This window comes from Anastrepha ludens, chromosome 3 (genome assembly GCF_028408465.1).
Source record: "Anastrepha ludens isolate Willacy chromosome 3, idAnaLude1.1, whole genome shotgun sequence".
NCBI lineage: Eukaryota > Metazoa > Arthropoda > Insecta > Diptera > Tephritidae > Anastrepha > Anastrepha ludens.
The window spans coordinates 42213994-42240504 of NC_071499.1; the positions used below are offsets into that span (position 1 = coordinate 42213994).

The window sequence follows — 26511 nt, forward strand, 5'->3', positions numbered from 1 at the left end:
CGCACCCCTTCACATACATACAGATGAATACTTGCACACATTCTCTCATGCCCGCCACCATTTGGTTGCTATCAATGAGCTGCAGCAATAAATTGTAATTGATCTGCTTTCCTTGCACTCTGCTTTTCCGCCACGCCTTGCTTTCCTTCTACATACTTTCTCTCATTGGCCACCCTTTCTCGAAGCGCGTTTCATTGTTCGTTGGCTAATTAGTGACGCAATGCACATTTTTCAAATTTTATTGGCAACTAATAGATGCAAAGCCCAGGCGATGAAGATATTCGTAGTTAATATTTTTGTGGTTGCAATTGAAAGGAAAATTTTAATTTCAAGCATTTAATGCTGCTAATTGGTTGTGTGAAAATGCGCAGGCAAATGATGCTCACTAATTTTGAAATGAGCTGCATAGTTGAAATATCCAGGAAGAAAATAAAACATATTTTTTCTCAACAAATAAAGAGTTTTTAGTACAAAGCCTCCACACAAAAAAACAAAAAAAAAACAATAAAAAAATAAAACAAATAAACCAAGTATAAATAAGCAATGTACAATATATACTAGGTGTGTTCAAAAAGTATTGCAAATTTGGAATTTTCGCAAGTTACGTATATTCGAATTTCGATTTTTTTGTGGCGATATGTTGGTACTCATGTCTCTCACTCATGCCGACAAGTTCGACCATTTTGAATGTTCATTTAATTGTTGACAGCTGATTTATATACTATATATACCTATTCAAAAAGGTGTATCAAAGAACCTATATCAAATTTTGTGTGAAAAACGAAATTAAGTGCGCGGATGCATTCCGAACGTTGACTGTGTCAAAGGAAGAAACTACTTTGGACACAAGCAACGTTTATCGGTGGTACAAAATATTCTCAGAAAGGCGAGAAAATGTGAACGACGAAAAGCGTGCCGGCATGATGGACGCCCGAGCACTTCAACAACAGACGAAAAAATGTATGAAGTGAAGAAAATGGTATTGGCCAATCGTCGAACCACCGTCAGAGAAGTTGCTGAGGACCTAGACATATTGATTGGCTCGTGCCATTCATGATTTGGTCATGAGACGGGTCGACGCAAAATTCGTACCAAAACTGCCTCAATTTCGACCAAACGCAGCATCGCATGAACATTGCTAATGAGATATTGGACTCTGTAGGGGACGATCCAAATTTGCTCCAGAGGGTCACAACTGGTAACAAATCGTGGGCTTATGGTTATGACGTGGAAACCAAAGCTCAATCATATCAATGGAAGCTGCCGCACGAACCAAGAACGAAAAAAACGCGCCAAGTTCGGTCGAATGTAAAAGTTTTGCTTGCAGTTTTCTTCGATTTCAGGGACGTTGTGCATCATGAGTTCTTGCCACAGGATAAAACGGTCGATAAAGAATATTACCTGGAAGTTATGCACAATTTGCGCGAAGCAATCACCAGAAACGCCCGGATTTGTTGAAGAACAAAAATTAGCTCTTGCATCACGATAACGCCCCTGCTCATACATCGTTGCTTGTGCGCGACTTTTTGGCCAAAAACAAGACACCGATGATACCACAGCCACCGAATTCCCCAGATCTGGCCCCCTGTGACTTTTTCTTGTTCCCGAAACTGAAGGGGCGACTCTACGATTGACGAGAGAAAGATGGCATTGAAGGAGGAGCTGAACAAGATAAACAAATGATTTTTTGAAGTGCTTCGAAGATTGGAGAAAACGTTGATACAAGTGCATAATATCTCACGGGGATTACTTTGAAGGGGACAAAAAAGATATGAATAAATAAATAATTTTTGAAAAAAACACAAAATTGGCGATACTTTTTGAACACAACTCGTATATATATTTGTGCACAAATATAGTTATGATATTTATTGTCTCTAATTTTACATAACGTAGAGAATTTCCTTGAAAGACCATCACTCAAAAACTATTAACCTGATTGTAAGTTTATTGACACCATAGGAAAGCCTATTGATTATAGTTAGATGATTGATGAGTAACACTCATTTTAGGAAGAAGATGACACTTGTTTTTAATGTAAAAATCGAGATAAAGGATTTGCTCCTATACGTGGACCTCACTAAATGGATCTGACTTGGAAACAACAAAAACAAAAAAAAAACAAAAAAAAAAAAAAAAAAAAACATCTCATCATTTCACGAGATAGTGGTAGTAAAACGGTGCTGGTCACTAATTTGGAGCATTTCAGCTAAGAAATGTTCAACCACCTCAACAACAACAACAACAACAGCAACTTATCACACATTTTGACCTAAATATTGAGATATGGCCATAAAAAAAAGTGTATAAATAAGCTTGAAAAAAAATAATATTTTAACTGGTGTTGCCACATGATTTAAATTGCGACCTAACATAAAAAAAAATTACGTAAGTATTGCATTTCTGTAACTAATGTGTTTACAATAGTTTAAAAAAAAAAATATTCCAAAAAAATGTTAGTGTTGCCACTTATTGTGTAGCAACTTATCACACATTTCACTTAAATATTGAAATATGGACATCAAATAAAAAGTGTGTAAGCATGCTTTAAAACATTTATTTTTTCTGGTGTTGCCACATGATTTAAACTGCAACTTACCATAAAAAAAAATTACGTAAGCATTGCATTACTGTAACTAACTTTTTTACAATCATTTTAGTGCTGCTATAAGAATTTTATTTCAGTAATAGCAGCTTATCACACATAGGTACAATATAACTTGAAGAGTGAGATGTAGGCATTGTGTTGCCACATAATCTTAATTTCAACTCTCAATTTTTTTAAAAATTACTTAGTATTAGAACTCTTTTTCTTACTCTTTCATAGTCGCGTAAAAAAATCTGTTCCAAAAAAAATTGTATTTAATGTTGCCGCAAGAGTTTTATTTCTTTCAAAAGTAACTCATCACAATTTTCTCTTGAGTATTGAGATAGAGGTATCGAATAAAAATTTTTGCAGAAGCTTTAATAAAAAATACTTTTAAATGGTGTTGCCACATTATGTAATTGCAACTTATAATTAGAGACAAATTATATAAGCATTATTTGCTTACTTATTTACAACAGTTTAAAAAAAAAACCTTTTCCAAAAAACTTTTTGTTTGTATGTTGCCAGATAATTCTATATCAAAAATGAGTAACTTTGAACAAAATAGTGTGAATAACAAAATATGGATATCACATGAATGATGGTGAAGCAAGCTTTAATAAACAAGTACAACCTCTTCCCACCTCTCGATTTTCAATCAATTTTTTGACGCCGTTCCGCCAAAAACCGCCTAGTCTTGTGTCAAAGAAGTTTTTAAGCCAGTTTTTAAGGACCTCTTTGTTATCGAAGGTAACACCCTGTAGGTTTTTCAGTCGGTGCAAAGTCCGGAGAATACGGCGGATGCTGAAAGACGTCCCATTCGAGCTCTTGGAGTGCGGCTTTGACGATTTGTGCAACATGAGACCTGGCGTCGTCGTGAAGGAGTATAATTTGACCTAATCGACATGGTCTTTTTAGTTGAATAGGCTCATTCACGCGGTGTAGCTCTTCGTTAACCGTGGCATTCTTTTCAAGCATTTCTCGGCGCACCATACCCTCCCACAACTCAAAATGTACCTTCTGCTCAAATATGAACGAGACGTTATCAATAAAACGGTCCGCGGATGACATATGGCAAAAATAAATTTTTTGTTTTTTGGTAGGACTGTTATAAGCTTACATGGCAAATTTCAGCGTGATATGTCACATAGTTTGTTTTCTGTGCTTCTGTAAACAAGTGAAGCTCGAGTGTGGAAAATTTTGAGTTGTGACCCTTTTGTATTTAGGGTGCGATATCATCATCTTCTTTGGGTCAATATCCAGCTTGATTGTCGGCTTTGGTGTATCTCCTGGAGCCACCCACTCCCTTTTTTACTTCATATTGATGTACAGGTACCATTTCTCATCTCCCGTGACGATTCGGTACCAAAAGCGCTGTTTATGACTGCGTGTTAATCTATGGCAGGCGAGATGCTGAGAATAAATGTGAAGGCGACTTTCTTTGTTTTTTTCGCTGAGTTCGTGAGGCACCCAGACTCCCGCTTTTTCGGTAAATCAAATATTATATTTTTTTAAATTATTATTTTTTGTTTGTAACGAATTTTGTAATCGTGATTTTTTTTATTTACGTGTTGTTTATTCATCTACACCTGATATCAAAAATGTTCCTTGCAAAAGTTTTTTTTTCAAAATGAGCTTTTAAAATTTAATTAATAACAAAAGATCAAAACTTTCATTATATTAGATTTACAAAACACAAAATAAAAATATATTTAACTTAAGAGCCGAAAAAAGATATGCAACATCTAGCCAAACCTGCAATGTTGGTTACAGCAACAAGACCCCAGACAGACCGCCAGAAAGATTGAAAGAATGCAGGAGATCCACTTCAACACAAGACTGAAGGTATTACTTAAAAATTGATGAAATTTGTTAACTGTTTTTTACGGCGGCCGTCGTAGCCGAATGGGTTGGTGCGTGACTACCATTCGGAATTCACAGAAAGAACGTTGGTTCGAATCTCGATGAAACACCAGAATTAAGAAAAAACATTTTTCTAATGGCGGTCGCCTCTGGGCAGGCAATGGCAAACCTCCGAGTGTATTTCTGCCATGAAGAAGCTCCTCATAAAAATATCTGCCGTTCGGAATCGGCTTGAAACTGTAGGTCCCTCCATTTGTGGAACAACATCAAGACGCACACCACAAATAGGAGGAGGAGCTCTACAAAAATTGTAGAGAAGCTTACTTAAAATAGTATTCTAAAACTTAAAACTTCCCTCTTTCTGAAATCATCTCCAAAACCTAAATCGATCAAGACAGGTCGCCGTTTACAATTTTTTAATGCAACAATTATCGGAACCCGATTTTTTTGGGCAGTAAGTAATGATTTTACAGCACAAGTGTGTTAAAAATAATAGTAACGCAACGAACTATCAAGTTTTAATAATTTTTCTGTACTAAGTTTTCAAAGATATATCAAATTAAAAAAAAAAATGCGTCATTATTTCCAAACTTTGTATTCAGAACTTTTAGAATAATTCTGGATATGCAGTTTTCTAGGCTATTAAAAATTAGTATCACAAAGTGCAAGTTTCAAGTGGGTCAAAACTCTCTTTAATTTTTTACAATTTGTTTTTTTTTTTTTTGCTTAGGTGTTGAGCATTTTCTTCCATATAAAAAACTTCCGCAAATTTGCTTTACCGGAAGAAAATTCTCAGCATCGTATGCAAAAAATTGTCAGTATAGTTTCATCTTTTCTAGTGGACAGCATATACTTCGTCTTGCCCTCGTTAATAGCCAGATCCACTCCAGTTCACACTCATTCGATAGCGGAAAATGCTGCGGTAACCGCTCGCTTGCAGGGCCCTATTACTCGTATGCCAATGTCACATTATATGCAAGGAGGTGGACACTTTTGCTGGAATAGTGTTGATGAGCTCGCACGATAGTGGATCGCCTTGTCTGAAACCTCGCTCGGTATTGAAAGATTCGGAGAGGACTTTTCGCACTTTAACAGAACAGGACGTGTTGCTGAAGGTCATTTTGTGACGTGTCAAAGTAGCAAATTTTTAAACTTTGCAAACCATTTCCGTGTCGTAGACTCGCCTATGACATGCTCTACATACACGTCGCAAATATCCCGAGCTGAGCAGGTGCCGAAAATGTTGATTTTTTCCTCCAGCGCATTCCATTTCTAATCCTCAAAACTACATAATAGAAAATTAAACAACTCAAAAATACAATTTACATAATCTTGTAGAGCAGAAAGAGTTTTATCGAATGAATACTTACCTTTTGCCGAACAGCAAACAAATTGTTGTAAAAAAAAATATATATATATAAAAACGCTATGAACTTATTCCCCAAACCAATATTTCCTATACTTAAGATTGAAATTGAAGATCTGATTACCCGCTGCTGAATGGGCTACCTTCCATGGACAATTCTTGGGATGAAGATACTGTTCCAATCTTGCAACCAATACCCTTTATAACACCAAAATCAATCATATCGGGTCGGCCTTCTGGCGGTCGGATGGCCAATATGCTGGCTGTCTTGTTTTCTCCCTCTGGATGTGACTAGTCTAGAACCCCAGTAGTGGTCACTTGCAGCCATAAACTTTGGCGCAAGCTTGACAAACAAATCTTTGAACTGTTGCTCGGTTTTAATTTTGGAAGATAATCGTACCGAAAGATTCTTGCAGTTAATTAATAGGTAGTGAACTGAAGGTATGCTCCTTTTTACTCCTCTAATATACATACAGTGCTTAGACGTTAAGATTACTGTGACATCACGAGCCATATTTCTAGGATTCTACGGAATTCCGAAATAATTTTTATCTGTCAAATGAGTTTCGAAAATAAGCATAAAATGTTATTTGATAATAGGAAATTATAGACTAAGAGCTTTAGCTTACTGAGACCGTTATAGTTCCCGTGACACATTTTGATTTTGTCCATTAAGGTTTATTTAAAGGGCTTACATTTAAAATGGTTTCATTTCTAACCAGATCCTGTACAATCCTTTGCATTCCAACCATAAATTGATTAATAGTTTGCACGAGTGTTTGAGTGGATACCGCCATTATTCATGTTAGTCGGTTCCACATTTGGATTGGCTTTTAAGGCGTTTGCATACGACTGGATTTTTGGTTGTGCTATTGATGGTTGGCGACTAAACGAATTTACATTTGTTACTGTTAAGGGTTTTCTATCATATTTGGCAGTCTTACTGGTCTTCTATTTGGTAGTAATTCTTGTTGTTTTCTCGATAAATATACAGGGCATTCCTATAATTGACAGTTTAGCTTTCAGTACACTTTTTAACACTTGCATCTTATTTTGCTGCACTTGGATGTCAAATGTAATCAAGATATCTGCTACATAACAAAGAGCCTCTTCTTTTCTAGAAACGCTAAAAAATATTTTCCCCAATTACGTGCGCAGGCAACACTCGTCGACCAGCATCACATACTTGCTTAACAAATTCGCCGCATAAATATGCCGCATGTGGCATACTTTTAGGCGAACTCCCGCGTACACAGCTGTTCAATCACAAATATTCTCATACTCTTCGCCGCCATCAAACAACTTCACTACTGAGAAATTATAGAAGAGAAACAAACCAATGCCTTTAAATAGCTGAATAGCGTGTGAGAGACATTAACTGCCAAGACCAATTGCCAGAGAGCATTGCCAGCTGTAAGAAACTTCGCCACTTACTAGCGCTATACTAAAATAAAACAACAACGTGCCATGTGCAGTAACAGCTGCCTGCCCGATACACTACTGCTGCTACTGCGACGCTGATTCTGCCTGCTGACTTCGTCATTCGTATAGTTCGCCACGAACGCTGTTGTTTCTGTTTCTGCTGCGGCGCCAGCTGCCTGTCACTTCAGTTGTTTAATAAACGCCGGTCGAAACTGTTGTTTGGTTACGGTAGTGTGCGATCGACGTAGAAAATTATTTTTATTGGTGCTCGCTACCAACAATAATAACAACAACAACACGTAAAGTGAAGTGCATTCGAATTTTTAATTAAAGACGAATAAAAAGGTGTGATGAAGTGAATTTGTGTGTTTCCTTTTGCTTATCTAGTGATTAAGTGAAAAATTTAGCGCTCGAAACAATAAGTGAAATAAAAGAATTTACAATTGTTGGCATTTTTTGTTTACGTTTGCGCGCAGCTACAATTAATTTTGTTTTTATTTTTTTTTGGCGCTGTGAAAAATGAATACCAAGTAAAATGAAAACGAAGTAATAAAGTAGCCAACGAATTCAAAGTGAAGCATTTGTCGAAAAAAAGTGGCAATGCAGAAGAAAACGAATGAGTAAAAGCAATAATTGAGGTGGAGTGAAAGAAAGTAACTCGAAACTAGTGATCTTGGGATAAGAAACGTGGAGAAAAGGCAACAAAAGCAAAAGCATAAATGCAAGCGTGAAGAAGTGCGAATGCAGTTGGAGTATATGTTTGTGTGATGAGTACAGTGATGCGCTGTGCAATTGTTACAAATTAATATATACATACATACATACATACACACACATATATAAGTGAAATAGTCGACAAATGTTGTGCAAACCACTCAACGAAATTTAAAGAGTGTGAAAAGCGAATACATTAAAAAAAATAATAAGCGAGTGGAGTGAATATGAGCGGAAAGAAGTAATTGAAACAGAAGTGAAAAACAAATTGAAAATATTCCAGATAATTACGATTCCTATTAAATGTACCGCATTTAATTGAATAAATACACGTGTGTACGTGTGTGAGTGATTCGAAAACTAGTTCAACTGCATTCAAAAACGAGTTAGTTGCCTGTTCGAATAGAAAAAGGTAAATAAATAAATATCTACATACGATTATTGCATATGAAATGCAACCTACGGGCGCATAAATTTAGCGGGAAAAAAACTGCATTTAAAAATCAAAATATGCAGTGCTCGGCTCACAATAGAAGAAATTTTGCTCCCACAGGTTTGTTTAGTTGCTGCTCCGACCTTTGATTACCCACATGGCGATGGCTAAGGATTCGTGGATTCAGTTTTAAAGCAAATTAATAAATAAGCAAAGCTTTAAATGCATTTTAATATAAATAGTAAAGCGCGCAAAAAATGTGAGAGGTTAAAACCATATTTTTAAAATGGCGCTATTTTATAATCTCGGATTCCGGGAGCGAAATTTTGCATCTCGGATTCCGGCTTCTAATTACGGATTGTGAGTTAAGCTGGAAAAAGTGGATACTCGAGTTACATGTGAACCTATTATTAGGCTGTTATTATGGCTTTAACAGCATTAATCATTCCCACAAACTTTTTAAATGACGAGTTTCATCGCAAATAAAACCGGCTCCTTGTAAAGGGTGGTTAAGTTTCAAGGGCCGGTGTTGATTTTGAATAAAATACAATTTTTTAAAGAAATTATTGTAATTTCTCTTTATTATGAAAATATTGGTATGATTCAATTACGTATGGAATAAAATATCGGCCAAACGGACGCCGCGGCCTCGGCGGCACACCTCCAAAGGCCACCAAATGCAAATAGTTCCTTATCTAAAGGGTGGTTAAATTTCAAGCGCCGGTGTTGATTTTGAATAAAATACAATTTTTTTGGAAATTATTGCCATTTCTCTTTATTATGATAATACTGGTATGGCTCAATTACGTATGGACGTGTGCCTCGGCGGCACACCTACATCCGATGATCCAAATTTTCGTTGACGCTGAGGCATAATTGAGGTTCTATGCCGTTAATCTGCCGAACTATCTCATCCTTTAGCTCTTGAATTGTTGCTGGCTTATCGACGTACACCTTTTCTTTCAAATAAGCCCAAAGAAAGAAGTCCAACGAAGCCGTTGACGTTTAGGTGTGGTTCACATTCAACATCGGCCCTTGAAATTTAATCACCCTTTAGTAACGTAGCCCCGAATGTGTGTGAATAGTAGTTATTGGCGCTATTTGTTCGACTGGTAGACCAGAAATGCACATACAGTTGGGCAAAAATGGTGGTGGGCAAAATAATATCCTAAATTGGCAGGTTTTGACTACTAACTTTTTTTTATAAAAAAAACTTAGTTCACACTACTAAAAACAAAAATTATATAACTCATAGTTTAAAATTTTTATATCTCAAAACTGTTAATATGAGCCAACTTTCGTCAAAATTTCTAAGTTTTTAGCTACGAGTTTTTAGAAATATTTTGAGTATGCAATTGAGTAAGAAATTCGAATATTGGAAAGAAACACATAACACCAAAGAAATGATCAAAATCTACCCGAAGTTTAAGTCACCTTAAACTTTATTGTAAACAAATTTGTTGTAAACAAAATTGAATGGGCCACAAAACTGCATACCCTAACTAAAAAGTTCTAATTTTTTTTTAATTTTAAAGGCTTGAAATACCTCCACTGCAGTTGTAGTAGACTTCACACTACGAATTGCTTTCCGTCTAAGGTTTGTGTTTTTTTTGTTTTTTTTTTTTTTGTACCCAGAAACTTTTTTTTTGCCACCAGAAACTAAACCACAGAGACTTTTTCCCATTGAGGAACCGGAAATTATGCTCTTAAATCAATTTATTAAGCTCGTTTCCGTGGTTGCGAAAGTGTTAAAAGTGGGTTTCTATTCCAAAGCCTTGTGAAAGTATTTTTTATATTTTTTTTTTTTTTTTTTTGTTTCGGAAACATTTTTTTAGTGACGTGCGCCAAGCCTAATGCCCTCCAAGGATGCATTTACGCATGAAACCACTTTGTGGTAAGAGTTTTATTTTTTCCCACACAAATGAGTGACTACATTTTTATGGTGTCTAAAAATAGCAGATATATTTATGGCGGCACTTTAATTGAAGGTTTCACATTGTTGAGGGATGAACAGCGAAAAACAATTTTTTTATTCGGGGGTTCGAACTCACAACCAATGCATTATTAGCTATTACATACAAATGTCAAGGAAAACAACGTTCCCGTGAAGCAATCGAAAATCAATAAATTAGTTAAAAATTTTCAGTTGAATTTTTAAAAATAAAATAAATTTAAAAAGTGAAACATAAAACAAAATAAGAAACATTTCTTTAGATTTTTTGTTTTTAATTGAATTTAATAAAAATATAATAAAAACGCGAATTAAAAATGTAGTATTACACACAAACGATGTTTAAAAAATTTTATAAAATAAGTTAAAAAAGGCAAAATTAGAAAAATAAAATAAATTTTGTAAAGAAAATAAAGCGAAATAAAATAATAAGAATTAAAGTTAAGTAAAATCGAATTGGGTTATATAAAAACAAAATAAAATAAATTTATATGAAATGGGATGAAAGTAAGCCAAGTACAGCCGAATAAATTAAATAAAAAAGGAAAACAAAAAATTTATTAAAGTAATGAAGCAAAAAAATCACATTAAAAGAGCGAAAAAATATTAAAGTAATGAAACAAAAAAAAATTAAATGAAAAGAAAAAAATTGTATTAAAGTAATAAAGCAAAATAAATTAAATAAAATGAAAACAAATATTATATTAAAGTAATGAAGCAAAATAATTTAAATAAAGTGAAAGAAAACTAATTTATTAAAGATAAATTAAATTTAAAAAAAATTCTATTAGAGTAATAAAGCAAAAATATTTAAATAAAACGGAAAAAATTTTATTAAAGTATATTAATAAAATAAAATAAACTAAATTAAAACAAGAAAAATTATATTAAAGTAATAAAGCAAAATAAGTTTAATAAAAAGAAAAAAAATTATATTAACGTAGTTAAGTAAAATAATTTACACTAAAAGAAAAAAAAATATATAATAATAATTTAGTTTCACTGAAATTCTAAAATTTTGTGTTGCTGAAAAGTTCAAAATATTTTTTTTATTTAAAGTTTTTCCTGTTTTTAGTAAAAAGAGAGGCCGCACGGGAATTGTATGCATAAATCGGATTGTTAGTAATATCTCAACGCCAGCACCTCCTGAAGATTAACACTTTGCTTTACTATAGCCGCAAATAAATAAGAAAAACAAAGGAACTGCTTAGCCTTCAACAGAGGGTATCTGTTGTTGTTGTTGTTGTAGCATCATAAACATTCCCCATACTTCTTTCTGGGACTGCTGCTGGAATGACAGCTCTTGGCCGGATATAAATCCGGATCGTTTTGGTAACGTAGAACCGACTGTCGTGGAAACTTGGATATCTCGAAGGTCGTGGCTTGTATAACCGATCATTGGCTATTTGGCAGGCATTTCTTGAGACGTTTTCTCCAAAAGAATTTTGTAGAATCTGTGGCGATGAGGAAGAGGAATACTAACTTTGCATTTGTCTAACCTTAGCTAAAGTCAGAGCAGGTTTTCTAGGCAGATATTTTTTCAATTCTCTTACGGAACTGTTTGGCGTGGAGGTAGAAATAATCCTGTGCTTCATAAGAACCACAAAATGGTTTCACGAAAAAAAAAATAAGTGGGAGCACAACGGACCTGTAAGATCTAAGTGAGTTGGTCGTGCAGATCGTCTACCACCATACCCTAACCTAACCTAACTCTTTTCGGTCGTATTAAATTTAGATTTGTGTGTCCGTGTAACACAGTTTCCGACTGCCACAGATAAATAACTTAACACAGTTTCCAAAAATATCCTGCTGAAAAAAGAACTGATTCAGAAAAGAAGAGTTAAACAGACAAAAATAACTCGAGTTTACAAGATTCTGATGTAAGCAAGTCGAGTTTGTGAAAATTACAACAAAACACCTTCACCTTGTTTTCGTTGTTGTTGTTGTACTGTAACAACAAAGTAAATTCCAGAATTTCGTGAATGTTTAGAGATTCTGCTGTAGTGATAGTTATTGCTCGGATATAAAGCCAGATCGTTCGACTATCGTCATTCACTGTCAAAGTTGTGTGCACTTCTATGAGCGCCTGGACAAGCAAACCCATCCGTGCCACCACAGTTTCTATAAACGGTTCCTTTTCGGCTGTATGCTTCTCTGGTCCTGGTGTTCCTTTTGCTCCTTGGTTGTTAGCATTCGTACCTCGTTAGCTCTGCACTATTTCAGCACTCGAGCGGATTTTCGTCAGTATTGCAAGTTTTCAATTATTCATTTGGTTTTTTTGAAAATTATTTCTGATATCGCATAGCTTCTGATATGATGCGATTTTCTAGTTTTTCGATACCCATGTGGGACTTTTTCTGTTTTGCTTTCCGTGATGTTAGCCGAATTCGTATTGCTGCCGTTAATAGGCTATGATCCGACAGAATGTCTGGCCTTGGAAGTGTTTTTGACCGTGTTTTTCTATTGATTTACATATTTTGTTAATCAAGAAGTCGTCTATTTGATTACATTTTAGGTGTCTTTTTCCATCTTGTAGGGATTTGCATGTGCAAAGCCGTCTTTCTAGCAGTTTGTAAGAAGTGGTACCTAGGGTAAGGTTAGGTATATCTGGCTGATCTCAGTAGATCTCACATAGTCCACAAGGGTCCGTAGTGTAACCAGTGTTGTTGGAGTCGTGTTAAGCATAGTTTGGGATACAAGACATGCTAGTTTTAATAAACACTTTAAACTTTTTTCAGGAATATCTTTCAGAGATGAAAACTATAAAGATCCCAGGAAGCTGTAACGAGTTCTGCTTAGAGCAGGGAAGTGGCAAAGCAGGTGTTCTAACCTACCTATTTCTTCTTCGCATAAGTTGCATACGTCGTTCTGGACCATACCCATTTTAGCTGTATAATGTGGAGTGAAACAATGTCCGGTGAATACTCCAACGAATATCTTACGTTCCTTCTTTGGGAGCGATAAAACAATGTCGGTTGTTTTCGTGTTGCAAGTTTGTAGCATTATTTTGGCAATACTGTGAGAGATCCAAGCTTCATATATACACTGTTTTTCTAGAGTTAGTTCCTCGTCTAGTTCCGTCTTCAAAACTGAGAAAGAGAGATATATGTACGTTTGACGTATTCATCCTAGTCAAGCCGCTGTCTGCCTTAGCAAGCACGTCAAATCTCTGTTGTTGTTGTGGTTGTCGTTGCAGCATAAACATAAACATTCCCCATATATACCTATATGAGGCATGCTGCTAAGGTGATATAAATCCGGGTCGTTCCGGCAACGTAGAACCGACTGTCGTAGGAGCAAATCTCTCATTGCCCTCTATTCCCTTATGCCCTGTAACCCAGTAAATTTTGATCTGTCTATTCTCACAGGGCTGGTACATTTTGGATCTACAGTGTTGCAAGCATTACGAGCTAGTCTTTACAGCCATTATTGCTTAAATAGCAGCTTGATTAAGATGTTTCTGCGAGTGTCGAAGGGAGTAAATTCCAATGCTTCGCTACACCAATGATCACAACTTGAAATATGCTACAGAGATTGGGGAACCCCAAAGACTTATGCACCTTTAATTAACTCTTCTCTTCCCCTTTCATTTCTATCTTAGTACGCGCTTTTCAGTCACATTTGGTGTTTCCTCTTATCCCATCTTTGCCTTGAAATGGGTCATGATTTATTTATGTCATGTTTCTACGTCATATTTAGAATCTTCTTAAGGCCAGTATAAAAATCTTCAATCTCATTGTTACCATAGTCGGCAGAGTCTGTATTGGTTTTGTTTTGGAATAAATTCGCTAATCTTTCCACCATACTGTTCCGCGCTCATAATGCCTAAACCTTGAATAGTAATTTCCTTAGTAATAAAAGTATTGATTGAAGTCATGTTTCCCTTATTCTGAAGAAGTGAAATCTTAGTCTGGTAAATTCATTGATGTGTTGTTTAATTTACCTGATCCGTACAAATTTTTTGCATTCCATGTCGTTACATTTAGGTTCCTTATGAATATTTCATAAAAATTTTAGTCTTTAATTATTTGTATCTTGCTTCTACGTAATTGTCATGGCAAAGTGTAACTTCAGTGATTTCCCGTTACCTTGTGAAGAACATAAAATAGTAAAAGTAAATACCAAAATTAATGCGTCACTTAAATATTACAATAAAATCGATTAATATTCAACGGGCCACAAAAGCCATTTGTTCATATGTAAACATCAACAATTGGCTTCTTTACATGAAGTTATCAAAATAATAGAATATTTTAGAACAGCAAACAAATGTTCACCATTTATAGTTTTATCAATAATTAAAATTAAATTGCCTTTAGCATTTGAAATGAATGCCATTTATGTGCATACAGTTGGAGTGACTAAAGCCTTACAACCTGGCACCGCATCACTCCACACCACGCCTGACCTCTTCGCCGAACACCCCAACGCCACCCCCTCGTTCGCTGCGCTCCCATTCGCTGCCATCACATTGTGCATCGTGACCACCGTTGTTGAACTGACTGGGCCAACCGGTTTAAAAATACTCGTATTTGCAACCGCAGCCAGTCGTATGTAGGTACATCCAGCCAGCCAGTCATAATGTCAGTTTGCCAGCCAGAAGACCAAAGCAATAACCAGTAACCAAAGTCAGTGCAGCAGCTTCATTGGAGCATTTGCAAGAGGCAGCACATTTTATGCCTGTTCCAAAGTAGACTTTGGATAACAAAAAATGCCCGTATATGGGCGGATGTTGTATGTATGTATGTATGTAATATAGTATATGTGTGTATGTATGCGTGAGTATGTATGTATAAGGATGGCACAAAAAAAATTTTGTTTGTTGTTGTTGTAGCAGTACCTTTGCCCCACCAGTGTAACGTAATCACCGGTCGTCTTCGTCTAGCTCATCTAACGGTAGGTCCAGGAAACTTGCTGTTTCGACGGGTTGGACCCAGAGGGAGAGGAGTGTTAGATGAGTGGGTTTAATGGGGAATGTGAAAAGGCGGTTAGTGTCGTGCGGGGTGCCTTCACATGCTGGACATATGTTTAGTATGTCGGGGTCGATTCTGGATAAGTAGGAGTTTAACATGCCACAGTATCCAGAACGTAATGGTGCCAAGGTTACGAGGGACTCTCGGGGAAGTTGGAGCTCTTCGTCTGCGATTGGTGGTGGTTGGACTCCGATAACGGTATTCGGTGGTCGGGAGCTCAAGAAGGTGGTGAGAGTCTCCCGATGAATGTCGTTTATGGCCTGTCTGTACACTGTCCGATCCATTCCCATGGCAGCCGGTTCTACGTTACCGGAATGACTCGGGTTTTTGCCGACCAGGGGCTGCCGCGCCAGTAAACTAGCCCTGTCTAGTGTACCCTCGGAGGTTTGCCGTTGCCTGCCGAGGGGGCGACCACTATTAGAAAAAAACTTTTTCTTCATTTTGGTCTTTCACCGAGATTCAAACCTACGTGCTCTCTGAATTCCGAATGACAGTCACGCACCAACTCATTTGGCTACGGTGGTCACCGTATTTATAGATCGACATTATTACTTAAGACGTCTTCGATTCGTCAATTCTCTGCTCGCTATCTCTGCTCACTTGAAGAAAAATTTGCAAGTGAAAGCAACAACAAAGCTATCGAACAAGATTCACAGCTATCGAGTACGGTTATACATCATAAAACTGGCAAAACTCTCTATTTTCACGAACAAATCAAATTTTAGTCAGCTCTTTTCCAGTTTATTTATACCAGTTGCTTCATCTATTCGCCACTCGATAACGCTTGGCGAAACGAATAGGCCTTTATTATTTAAAAATTTTTTTTTTTTTTGTTAAATAAAACATAGGATAAATAAAAAAAAAAAAAAAAAAAAAATAAAAAATATTAAAAAAATGTCTCAAATTTTTTTACTGCCATAGAACAAAATTAGTGGGTAGTATGGAATTTTTTGAATAAAAAAATTTTTTTTTTGTGCCATCCTAATGTATGTATGTGCAAGTATGTATATCTACAAATGTCTTTGCAAATGTCAATTATTTGTTATTATTCACTTTTTTGCATCTGTTTTTCTGAGTAATTTTTTTCTAAGGTATTTTGTTGGTTGGCAACCTCGCCCCCAGCCCCACTCTGCCATATTTGCCACAACCATTTAATCTGCAGTATTTGCGCTCTCTTCGGTTTTGCTTGTTTTCTCAACTGCTTTTCGATTGCACCGCTTCTAGGTATTTACTTATTTATTTATTTTATTTTAATTTATTATTGCATTATTCCAGTTTTTGTTTGCCTACTGTTGGCGTCGTATTTTGCTGGTAAGCGGCTAAGCGGCAATTTATATTTTTATACCACACATTTTTGTTGCTATTTTTATCACATTGCTATGACTAACATACATACTACTTCTATGATTAATGCAAAGTAAAACAGGCGATGTAGAAAAAAAACAACAAAAAAAAGGAAAAAAGTAAAACTTACGTGCATATAAAACATTGCAAGTTTTTAAGCTAATTCGAATTGTGTGGTAATAAATTGGTTTTTCCAAATAACGAAAACTACGAAAAATTCGCAAACCTATGAATCATCGCTGCCACAAGTTTTGACGTCTCTGGAGCAAAAATAAGAAGAAAGTAAAAAACTTCAACTTCCAAAAAACAAAAAAACATGCAAGTAAAGCAATGAAAAATTACCTGCAAAAAACCCTCGAAGGCAAGACACAAAATGTGTGTATCAACCCACGCGCTTACCTTTATTCTCAAACGAACTCCGCTTGCTGCTCTTTCGCCCCCTTGCTTGACTTCGGTCGCCCGCCCGTCCTCCGACACCGCCTGGGTGAGTTATTGGCAAATATGAGCAACCAGTTTTTAAGCGTCATCGGCAGCTCACACAGGCCTCACAGGCAGGCGACAAGGCTGAGGTTGAAACGAGGTTCGGGTTGGCAGGCGAGGGGGAGTTATAGGGTGCATAAAAACACCAAAACTCAAACAGGCGGCGTCACACATACAGTCCGACCAGCTGGCAAACAGGCAAAAACAACATTAGTTGAAAAGGTCTGAAAGCAAAAAAAAAGCAACAAATCAAAAACCAAAGCATTGCAATAAAACCGCAAGCAATGAGCCAAAATATCTATGAAACAAACACCAAAGCGTCTCCAAAACCCGTTTTTGGACACAATCGTCGTCTGTCTCTGTGCAGTCGCTCATTTGTGCTTGATTGCTGTGGTTTCTTGTTGCTGTTGCTGCTGCTGTTGCTGTGCTTTCTGCTGCTCTGCTCCATGTGCTTCTTGTTTTCATCTGTACTTTTATTATATTTACTAAAGTTTTTGTTGTTGTTATTGTCACTGATTTTCCTGTCATTTTATTATTCTCATTCTCGCTTTGCTGATTTATGTGTTTCTTCTGCATTTCTTTTATGCCCTCTTAATTTTTTCTTTCCATTGTTTTTTTTTTTTGTTTTGTTTGTTATTCATTGTTGTTCCAGCAGCAGCAGCAGCAGCAGGAGAAATCCAAGCACAAAGAACGCTTATATGGAGAGAAATAACTCAACTTTACTCAATATTTCTTGTTTATCTCTTCTTCGGACTACCTTCGTACTGGCATTAGCATGTTTTCGTGCCTTGGTTGTGGCGCTGCTGCTCTTCGTCTTCCTCTGTCACTGCCACTTCATATGTAGCCGTTTCAAGTGCTGCCTTTTAATATATGTGAGTAGTTGGTCTGCCGCCTGGATTGCTTTGGCTGGTTAGCAGTTGGCTATCCTTTGCTTGTCTACTTACTTACGAGGGTGGTAGATAAGTACCGGAAAATATAAACAGGAAAAATTTTGTACGGCAATGGAACGTTTTACTTTTCAGCTTAGACTGCCTTAGCCCTATTAAGAACTATGATATCAGTAAATGACTCGCAGGAAAGATAGAATAAACGATTATTTTGATTACGTCGAGCGTTGGATTAAGCAAATCGCGCTTAACTCTCCTTTGGGCACCTTTTTTAAAACTTTCTGTTGGCCACTTAGATCCGGCCAGATCTTTCTCGACTTTGAACGTGAATTTAACATATTTCTATTATAGCTGAAGACTTGTGGTTCCAGGTAGCTTCCTAAACTTTAATTTACTATCGATTTATGTATATAACCTTTCTTCGAATGGTACGAAAAAAGGCTAGGCTCTGTTGCCCAACCGAAGGTCTTGAAAAAGGTGTCCCACGGAGGGTTAAAAATAAATTACAAGTGTAGCCCCTTTGTCCACATGCTCCCATACAAATACGCTTAAATACATGGGGGTCTGACCAGATCCGGGTGCCCAACAGAAGATTTTAAAAAAGGTATCCAAAGGAGAGTTAAGCGCGATTTGCTTAATCCAACGTTCGACGTAATCAAAATAATCGTTTATTCTATCTTACCTCCGAGTCATATACCATATTGATAGTTCTTGAAATAGAAAGTAGTCTCATGGGCCCAAATATGCCAGATGAGGGGCCAACTCATACTTAGATTCATACAATTTCGTCAATACGGCGTGTTGTTTTGGTCGAAAAACTCATTTTATTCCTTGCCAAATGCAGTATTTTTTATTCAGATCGGCATCGATTTGATTCAACAAAAATCTCTTTGTTCCTGTTTTGTGTGAAAATTAAACAATAGAAAGAATATTCGTGGGGAGTTAAATTGAAAGAGCAAAATAAATATGTGAGTGATTTGTAATGAGGCACGCGGCACTAGACAGGGTTAGTTTACTGGGACGGCAGTCTGATGGTCAGGAAAAACCCGAGTTACTCCGGTACGTAGAATCGGCTGCCAAGGAAAGGAGTAATTTGTAATCAATTCATCCATTTGTTCACCCATCGGTCCCACAAGTAGCCAAAAAACCGTGCCCAATACTTTGTTCGCCGACAAACTTACCTTGAACTTCTTCGGTCTTCGATTTATCACGAGCAGTCCACTGTCTCAACCGCTCGCTTGTCTGTCGTACGTTGTTAAAGGTATTAGAGTCCACATTTCGTGCATGAAGAGAAAATGAACCGGGTTAAGATTAAATTCCGCTAAACACTTTTTGAAGTTTAATGGTCTGATCACTTTGAAAACTTTTGTTAATTGTGAGAAAACGCGGCATCCAACTTACGAATAAATTTTTTGATAGTTTTGCAGAAATTGAAACCAGGATTGGGCGGCACACATTTCACCGTGGATTTTATTGATAATTTCACATTGTTTCCATTAGATGAGCAAATCATTTGGTGTTACTTGCACTGTAAACGAGCGATAAGAAGTTCGAGTTTATCGTGAAAAGTTGTTAAAATGCTCTTGAAGCTTTTGTTTAGTTTCGGGCAAAAAATAATATTTGCCGAACGCACAAGAAATCACTTTCTCCATCTTCTGGAAAATGCTGTTCTTGTTGTAGCAGCATAAACATTCCCATAGATATACGAAAAATGTTGCTGAAGTGACAGCCCTTGGTCGGATATACCCTATGATCAAAAAGTACCGGGAATGTTTAATTGACTGTTTTCTTCGATTGCGTAGTGCACCATCAGTACCTTCCATTGGACCAGACAGTCAATACAGAATATTATTTATCCGTTTTCACGCGTTTGAGAGATGCTGTACGTCGCAAATGGCCGGAAATATGGGCAAACAATTCTTGGATTTTGCATGATGAGAACGCGCAATCGCGCCGAGCCCGAATTGTGCTGGATTATTTGACCAAAAACAAAGTACACATCCTCGTGCAAGCACCGTATTCACCTGATATGGCCCCATGTGACTTCTTTTTGCTTCCCAAGTTGAAGTTACCACTTCGTGGAAGGAAATTTCAGTCGATAGAGGAGATCTGAGAGAATGCGACTAAGCAGCTGAAGACCATCCCTTCGTCGGCCTACCAGGCGTGCATGGAGGACTGGGTTAAACGCTAGCACATGTGTGTTGCTTCAGACGGGTCCTATTTTGAAGGAGATAAAATAAATTTACATGGAATTTAACTCTCTTTTGTTTTATTTAAACACTCCCGGTACTTTCTGCTCATAACGTAAATCCGGGTAATTCTCGTTACGTAGAACCGACATTCGTAGAAAGTTTGGGAAATGCTCCTAGACGTTTACTTCAAATAGCTGTCATAACAGCCCCAAATATTTATGGGGAATGTTTTTGCTTTTATAACAACAGCAACAACAACAGATTTGTCAGCCTTCCTATGTTAGCCTGTTCTATGTACCGGAATGGCTCGGGCTCTTCCTGACCAAGGGCTAACATCTCAGTAAATTAACCCTGGGTCGACCATTACTTATACCAGACGACGATGTTGAACTGCTGCGACAACAGCAACAACAACAACAACAGATAAGTCAAATAATCAAATTGTGTTGCAAGGCGAATCTATACAAGGTTTTTTTTCTTTTAAATGGAAATACTTTATTTGCAATCTATCTTAGAATACAGATATTCAGCAAAAGAGATCATGTTACCTAATGACAGCATAGTATTTACACTGGTGCAAAACTACTTAGAAAACTATAGCATTTTTTCTTTTTACAATTCTTATGCATATTCTATGTTATTAGATTTAATTTTTACTCGAAAATTGTATAACTTACTTCATGTATAACTTATATTAGAATTTTAAAATTTATTGGAGCATTTTAACGATTTCCTATACAAGGTGATATCGATTCTACAAAACAAAAATTCAATATCTATTATCATATTTCCGGTGAAGGAAAAAAAGAGAAAGATGATACAAATATATATACAAACACTCTCACTTCAACAATCAGGCACCAGTCAGCATTTAAGGGCTTACATTGGTTTCGTGGGTTCAAAAAATCGATTTTTTTATTAATAATTTCTACAAAATCTCAAGAATATTATCCTAAATTTTCAAGTCGATCCGGTTGTCAAATTTTCTCGAAAACTACTCAACCGATCTTGATGAAATTTACACAGATGTTCGAGATGCAATTTAGTCGTGCTTGAACGAAGGATTTTTTTTTGTTTCAATTACAACTATTTTAAAAGAAACAAAATGTGAAGCAAATTTGACCGAAATTTTCGTTTTTTTTGGAAAAATGTCTGCCAAATTCCATTTTTTTCTTTTTTTTTTCTTTCCTTCGTTGAAGCACGAGTTTATGGTCTTAACTAAAACACTTATTTTTGTTTTTTTCATTTTTGATGATCCTGTCAGGAGTTATGCTGACAACGCGGTCACACCTTTTTTTTGTGAGGGGTCATCGGAAATGACGTCACAATGGAGGAGTTTTAATTTTTTTTTTAAATTTCAAAAATTATTCTTTAAATATGTATCTATAAGACAGAAAAGAGTTTGAATTAAATAAAAAAATAATAAAAATAAATAAAAAAAGTTTAAAATATTTTTTTAAAATATTGAAAATAGGCCTTTTTTTACCCGACGAAACCCATGTAACCCCTTAATAGACTCGACAACACGACGTTCTTTTTTAAAAATTCTCTTACACAAGCAATATTTAGCCACCCTCGTATCCGCCTACCGCCATATGCACATTAGCAGGCTGTAGTGACAAAAGCAACAATAACAATATCAACACCAGACTCTCGCTCATCGTCTGTCATTATTTATGTGGTGGTTGGTACCGCGCGCTCTCTGCATTTTAGCACATTGTTGTTGTTGCTTTCTTTTTTCTTTCTTAACATTCACGTTTTTTTTCTTTGTTTTACTTTGTTGTTAATGGTTTTTCTTTTTACTTCTGTTTTGCCTTCTACCACTTTTTCCGTGCATCTACTTATTTTGCTTCTCAACACACACACACAACCATACATGCGTTTATGTGTGTGTGCAATGCTTGATTGCATTTTCTTGCATTGCTTTGGGTCCATAAACTCCTGCTGACTCAATAGTTGTTGGATCAGTTGGTGGTTGCTGTACCCATTTACGTTGCTGCAGCTTCTTTCCCTTATTTCTTAATGATGTTTCTTTAGCCGCTACTCCTTCAATCTTAACATCGTTGGCCATCATCCAGTTAGATTGCCTTTGCGCTCATACCTTTGTATGTACGTTTGTATGTACATATGTACTCGATTTTGTGTTCTCCTCTGCTTTAGTCGCTGTGTTCGCGCTATTCTGTTTCCTTTTTTGGCCGGTCAATCACTTATGCCGTGGCCTGTTTCCTTTCGAAGACGCTTTGAAGAATTGTATGTCCAAATTTGTCTTGCTTTTAAGCTCTGTTGTGAAGTTGATGATTCGTTTGCAAAGCGGATTTTTTTTTCAGTTTTTATTTTTCATGGCAATTTACTTGAAAGTCAATTGCAATCTCACCATTTTTTCACAGAGTTTGTGACCGAATCTGTTTTGTGTATACGCGGAGTAGCCTTTAGCGAAGGCAAGAGAAACCAAAAAAACAAAAAAAAAAAACAAATAATACAAAAATTTCCATTCCAACAGGTGTTAATTAAAATATGTATTTGTTCTCTTTTTTGCAGAATTCTCAACAGTTTAAGTGCGAATATTAAATGCAATCATACTCTACGAATCGCTGCTGTGGAAAAAAAATTGAGTGCAACTCGAAAAAATTCTCAGAAAAGTGCTTACAAAATGTGCTATTTGAACTAAATGTTATCGGTTACTAAGGATTGTTTTACATTTTTGTGGATTTTAGCAGTTTTTAATTCGTTGGAAAATAAAACTGTTTGGGAAATTTTGCGAAATTGTGCAAAAAACAGGAGGACTTTACTGGTTTCTGCTTGAGGTGAGTTGAAGCTAAATTTGTTTTTAATTAATTTTAATTTTTATAAATAGTAACTATGATTTGCATGCAATGCATAATTGGGTATTTGAACTAAAATTAAGTTTTATAATTTATTTGATATTTTTAGAGTGAGTTTTTTCTGGGTGATTTACACGTTCCTAGAGATATAGCCTTTCTCACTAGTTTTGAAGTTTAACGACGTTCTCAAAATGTCTGCAAGTTTTCAACTGTTTCATTATGCTGGCTATAACGTCCAATTTTATATAGATTTACATACAGGGTGAATGATATGAAATTAGTTTTTATTGATTTCAAAGGAAAGGATTACAATTTTAACATATATTCACTTTAGCTCGATATGACCACCTTTTGCCTGGACTATAGTCTTCAAACGGTCAAAAAATCAGCTGCATGCTGCACGAATGTGATCTGGAGGTATTTTGGCACATTCTCGTATAATCGCTTTTTTCAGCGCATCCATTTTTTAGTCCTCACCTTCCTCTCCAAAATGGACCAGATGAAATAGTCCATCGGATTTGCGTCTGGCGAATTCGAAAGTCATTGTGTGGACGAAATGAAGTGTGGAACATGATTTTTTAACCATTCTTGGTTCACACGAGCTTTATGAGACGGTGCCGAGTCCTGTTGGAACGTCCATGGTCTACGACCGAAATGTTTGCGTGTCCGCGGCTCTAAAGCAGCTTCTAAAACTTGTTCCCGATAATAAGTCGCATTCACTTTGACACCAGGCGCGATAAAAACGATTGGAGAGCGTCCATCAGTGGTCATTACTTGCGATGGGAAATTGCTTTGAGTGGCCTTACGTAGGCTTCTCGTATGAGCGTTCGGGCAAGTAAACACGATCGTTTTGAGTGTTTATGAACTGCTCAGTTGGGAAATTTGTTTCATCAGAAAACACAATGTTGGGAAATTCGCCACGTTCGTGCAAGCGCAACAACTCCTTTGCTCTTTCGCACCGAACTCTTTTTTGCTGGGGTGAAAGATCGTGTGCTCTTTGGAATATGTAAGCCTTGACCTTGAGCTCATTTTTCAATATGCGTCGAATGCTGTCTTGTGATATTTTCAGTTCTTTGGCCATTTTTCTTCCACTTCGACGTGGATTTCGTTCAAGTCGAGCGTTCACTTTCCGAACCATTTCTGACATTGCTCCGGTTTTTTTTTGGTCCACCTCCATAGCGTTTTGCAATGCTACGAGTATCATTGTAACGTTTTATAGTGCGATACACAAACATTTTATTCCCTTTGCGGTGACTGAGCTCACGAACAATAGCTGGTTGTGATTTTCCAGTCAAATATAACGCAATCACACTATTAACAAATTAAATTCAACAAAACTGAGACGCAAATGCTTTTGATGGCTTATAAACAATATATTGAACTGTCATTAGAACAATTTTGACGTTGATGTCATGAGCTGTTTTACAGATACAAGCAGTGTGAAGTTGGTAACACTTCATATTGTATCACCCTGTATATGTAAATATATATATATTTATATATACTATATACATAAGTGATGCTTACATCCGAACGTTTATAAGACTCCTTCTAGGTCACACTCTTTGCATCCATTAACACCTTCTAACAGACAATCCACCACTAACTTGCCCGCTCTGCCCCCATGTTTTGACTCAGAAGCACAGTTTTTCTGAATACACTGCTCTCGAAGAAACCAGAAACCGTCTTCTCAAACACAATTGGGTTGAACTCCTCAAGATTCCCAATAAAGTGAACATAATTTCAATCAAAAATCTTATAAAAGCTGTGAGAGCAACAATCTAAATTAGTATAAAAAAAAATTATATGCATTATATGCATATAAGAAGAGCTGATAGCCCTGGCAGCTACTGGTCATTAGTAAATTTTTAGCAAGTTAATTTATTTAATTTTTTAAAATAAGTTGATTGACCGAGGTTCTCCTCCAACTTGTGCTGTGCGTCTCGCTGCTGATCCACAAATGGTCCCCACTTTTATGACACCTTCGAACGACAGATCGTTTTTTATGAGGAGCATTTTAATGACAGAAATACATTTGAGGGTTTGCCATTGTCAACCTTTATTAGACGAAAATATTTTCTATAATTTTCGTTGTTTCGTGCCCACAACTGGATTCGAAACCAACCACTACCAAATGGGAGACACGAACCAACCCATTTGGCTACCAGTAGTATAGAATTGTATTATACCTTAAATACTACCCCTATGATCTGAAAGTACAGGGATCGTTTAAATAAAACAGACCAGAGCTAAATTTTAGGCAAATTTATTTTATCTCCTTCAAAATATGACCCGTCTAAAGGAACGCACATGTGCCAACATTTAACCCAGTTCTCCATGCACCCCTGGTAGGCCGACGAAGGGATGGTCTTCAGCTCCTTCGTCGCATTCTCTTTGATCTCCTCTATCGACTGAAATCTTCTTCGACGAAGTGGTAACTTCAACTTGGGAAACAAAAAGAAGTCGCACAGGGCCATATCAGGTGAATACGGTGCTTGCACGATGGTATTTACTTGATGTTTGGTAAAATAATGCATCACAATTTGGGCTCGATGCGATGGCGCGTTATCATCATGCAAAATCCAAGACTTGTTTGCCCACATTTCCGACCGGCTAGGCAGACACTAATGATCCGATGGCGCTAAAAAGTGGCACATGTGTGTCTCATAGTCCTACCAATACAAGAAAAAAATATGGACCGGTTCTCACGTGCGCGGTGCGTTTAAATTAAACATTATCGGTACTTTTGGATCATAGGGTACAAAAATCACTGCATATCACAGTATAACAGATCCGACGGCAGTCGGTTCTACGTTACCGGAATTACTCGGATTTATAGCCTGCCAAGGATTGCCACTCTAGCAACATTCCACGTAATTGTATGGGGAATGTTTATGCTGCTTCAACAACAACAACAGTATATAAACTTGTGATATTTTATTATATTTTATTTTTTCATCTTTATGGGTTTAATGCCAACTTGCCAGAGAAATGCCAGATTTTCACATTACAATCGAAAGCAAATTCAAATTTTTGACGCCAACCCCATCAAAATGGAAGACTAACGCCTGGACTGCTACAAAAACAACAACCAATGCCTTTACAGTCTACCATCACCACAATTCACGGATATTCCCTTACAACATATACCTATACGTTCTCACTCCCCCAATGCCGTTTTGGAAGTCCAACCACCCATCAATCACAGATTAAGAGTTCCAGCTGGCTCGTTAGACTAGTGGAATTCTGACATAATTCATCATCATCACTTCCCAGAGTTCCAGGTTGGATATTGTAACAGGTTAAACTCCTACTTGAGAGATAAGGCGTAGACTGAGACATCTTGGTCATTTGCAGCCAGAAGAAAGGCACAAACGCTCAGTCCAACATCAGCTCTATCTTAAGTTTAACAAGTGAAATGGGTCTGAGATGAGATACTGTGGTGAGTAAAGAGCACAAAAGGCCATGAGGTCGAAG

The 26511-nt window shown here is 36.7% G+C and overlaps 1 long non-coding RNA gene across 1 annotated transcript; it reads right to left on the bottom strand.

Moving 5' to 3' along the window:
* Positions 1 to 14347: 14347 nt before the first annotated feature.
* LOC128856375 (uncharacterized) lies at positions 14348 to 17040 on the bottom strand. Its single transcript, XR_008453833.1, has 3 exons — positions 16996 to 17040; positions 16784 to 16913; positions 14348 to 14424 (listed from the first exon to the last, which is right to left on the bottom strand). It is a non-coding gene; the product is annotated as an uncharacterized LOC128856375 (long non-coding RNA).
* Between the last annotated feature and the right edge of the window lie 9471 nt (positions 17041 to 26511).